Source organism: Alexandromys fortis, unplaced genomic scaffold (assembly GCF_014885135.2).
Source record: "Alexandromys fortis isolate MF-2015 unplaced genomic scaffold, M_Fortis_MF-2015_v1.1 scaffold_255, whole genome shotgun sequence".
Classification (NCBI taxonomy): domain Eukaryota; kingdom Metazoa; phylum Chordata; class Mammalia; order Rodentia; family Cricetidae; genus Alexandromys; species Alexandromys fortis.
The window spans coordinates 719,328-722,535 of NW_026068158.1; the positions used below are offsets into that span (position 1 = coordinate 719,328).

Below are 3,208 nucleotides of genomic sequence, written 5' to 3' on the forward strand. Positions count from 1 at the left end.
ATGTATATATATATATATTACAGAATATATCCCTCAGCTGGTGGTAATTTTTACCATTTCATAACTATATTCTCCATACCACTTCTGTTTTGCGTGCTTTTAGAGGTGCTGTGCCTATGGCAGAAAGCATCAGAATCTTTAATTGAACACATTGTGTTAGGGGAGAGGAGACAGTAAATCAGGTATGCAAATATGAGTTTATAAATAATGACATGTGTAGTGGCATTTCAAATATATTTTAATCAATAAAGTCTTCCTGAAGATCTGAGAGTAAAACAGTCCTTACAGACCAGGTTATGGCAACATACACCTTTAATCCCAGCAGCCATAATGACACACACCTTTAGTCCCAGTAGAAACACTAGTTGCCATAGAAACTGGATGGTACATGCTTTCAATCACGGTGGTACATGCTGTTAATCCCAGCCCTAGAGAGGAATATAAGATGGGAGGAAACAGCTCTCAGATAGTCTCATTCTGAGATTCCTAGAAGCAGAATAGCCATTTCAGACTAAGGTTAAGGTAAGAGCCAGTGGCTGCCTGCTTTGCTTTTGGGTCTTTAGGTTGAACTACAATTTCTCTCTCTGAGTTTTTTATTAATCATGCTTCAGACATGTGTTTTGAAAAAGAAAAAAAATAAGCCCATTGTCTCCCTGCTAGATAATTCCAGGTCATCCTGTTCATACTGGTACGAAGAAGGAAGCAGCGGAGTTAGCAGAGAGCCCCAACACAGAACACTGCATGTGAGAAGACTCTGGGTTTAGGAATCACCTGACTAAGCGTGAATACAATATATAATGTGAATTAGAAAAATTAGAAGGTGCTATTACGGCTTCCTAGCCTGTTATTGGAGAAACAAATTGAGGTAAGTGTGAATGCAGGTGTGTAAGAAGGGATTAAGCTATTTAGCCATCTTAGTGTGCTAACCTTCTCCCTTTCCGGCTATTCTAAGACGGTATCACCGACACTCAGTGAAGAAAGGTTCAGAAGTTTGATATCCTGGATTTGAAGTCTCAGCACACACCTTATATTTTGTTCAAATAGGGAGGATGGAGATTGCCTTGGGTGGGTTACTTAGTCTAGGGGTTATAACCCACCCTGCAGTTCAGTTATTCCAGGGTCACAGAGAGGCACTATCTGGAAGATAAATGGGCTAAGAGAGAAGAATGAGGCTAGGCAGATTTTGTCTAAGCCTCTGTTTATTAGGGTCCTGGTTGCTGCTTATATAGCCCCTGGATGCAGGGCTTGGGGAACAGGGGCATGGGATCTAGCCACGTGGTCCAGGTCACGTAGGCCAGGAGGTCAGGTGATGATTCTTCAGCCAGGAAGTTGCGAGTTGACACACCTAGTTCCCTGGATAGCTGGAATGTGAGGCGGGTTCCGCTAACAGATAGCTCTCTATTAACAGATAATTCGGTGTGGAGTAGGCTCTGTCAATAGAACGATTCCTAACACAATTAGGGGTGTGGGGTTCTCTGCAGACTCCCCAGGGCGATGGTTCCTGTAATGATTTTAGGAGGAAATTGGCTCCTGACAGAGCCCCCTTCCTTTTATAAAGGCAGGCAGCTATTGAGTGGAGGGCACTAGGTCAGAGTCAACCATGGTGTCAGATCTAAAGGAGATCTAAAGGACTGGGATAAGGAGAGACCCTCCTCTCGAATGGTGAAGCAATTTACCTCTCCTGGAAACAGAGGGGTGCCTTATGATTCTTAGGTCTAGTGGGTACCAGGTCTTTTTTCCCCCTTACCCGTCCTAGGGTTCCCAGGACCCTCTCTTAGGTTTGGGGATGTCCTGCTACAAGTCGCCCATCCTTGGAGCTCCTCAAATAAAAGGTATCTAGCAAGATTTAAAGTAAGCAGATCACAGGGCACCCTGTCTTAGGCCATGTGGAGAGCACTTCTCGTGCCTGACACCATGCCCTGTTGAGCCAGTTTCTACAACCTCTATATGGTGTGCTGTTCAGGCGAGGGTCCACACTAACTCCCGTCATTGGGCCCCTGTGTCTATCATTAATGAAAAGACTGTGAGGAGCTCCTCAAACAAAAGATATAATGATATAATTTTGGGCACCAATAACTCCATCTTCCAGACAAGAAGAAAGGGGCATTTTTCAAACCCAGTATTCACCTTTTAATCTGGCCTAAGGTACATCCTCCTTCCTAAATGCCTACTCCACAATAAGATTAGATGTGCTGCCTGCCAAAAGTTAGGGCAGTGTAACGGGGGTCTAAATCTAAAATTCTTAACATATGCATTAAACTCATACACTTTACAGCATGTGTCAAACCTTTTCCAACATCTCTAAGCAGTTACAAACATCATTAGATCAATTTTAGTAAGAGTACAATGACATACATTGTTATCAAATACCACCAGTTCCAGTCTCTGAGCAACAGTGACAGGAAACCCAATCTCCCCCTTCTTAAGTGAGGAGGTGCTAATATTTTAATTAAAATGAGTTTTGTTTCCCAAAGATTAAAATTAAAACAGTCAGATGTTTAGTCTGAACCTTAGCTCCAAAGCAAACAGAGTTCAAACTGCAGAGGCAGTTTAGCATTTGTGCTTCAGGGCAGGTGGGATTCCTGAGTGAGGTGAGCTGGATTCAGCTATCTGAAGTACATCCTGGCACTTTTCTCCTTGGGGACAGGAAAGGCCAGACCAAGGACCTCTCCCCAGTCACCTCTGGAACTCCTTTGTGGGGCATCTGCAGCCTCGACATCAGCTCCAGCTTTTATTTTCTTTCTGTGAAAAAAAAAAACATAAACATATCCTTGACCCCAAATATACATAGGTCGGGTTTTTTCATAATGCATTGCAAGGGCTTTTCCACCTTGCCCTAGCAAAGGTCAGCTTGGTGTTATCATGCCAGATCCATTTGCATCAGGATCTGTTGGCAACTTTCTATGAGTTTAAGGAGCCTTGTTATGCTCCATAATTTTTTTATTAGCTATATATGCAGTTCTTACATTGGAAGAGCCATTTGTAAAATTTAGCATAAAGTCCTTTAAGGGATTTTTTGCTATAACTTTAGCAAAATACAGTTGTGTGAATTCTAGCAATGATCTGGGAAAAGATTATTGTTTTTGGCCTTTGAATCAAGCAAAGGCAATTGTCCAGGAATCAATCTTAAAATTATCAATGAATCTATTGTTTAGTATAAGAAACATTGATCATAGTCAATATTTTGTCAAACCATCTTCCAGCTTTT

The 3,208-nt window shown here is 42.1% G+C and overlaps 1 long non-coding RNA gene across 2 annotated transcripts in view; it reads right to left on the minus strand.

Annotated features, from left to right (window-relative positions):
• LOC126491726 (uncharacterized) overlaps window positions 1–3,202 on the minus strand; it is a 23,267-nt gene extending 20,065 nt beyond the window's left edge. For both annotated transcript variants that reach the window (XR_007589440.1, XR_007589441.1), the window contains exon 1: window positions 2,510–3,202. This is a non-coding gene — a long non-coding RNA (uncharacterized lncRNA). The remainder of the gene's footprint in view (window positions 1–2,509) is intronic.
• Window positions 3,203–3,208: the final 6 nt, after the last annotated feature.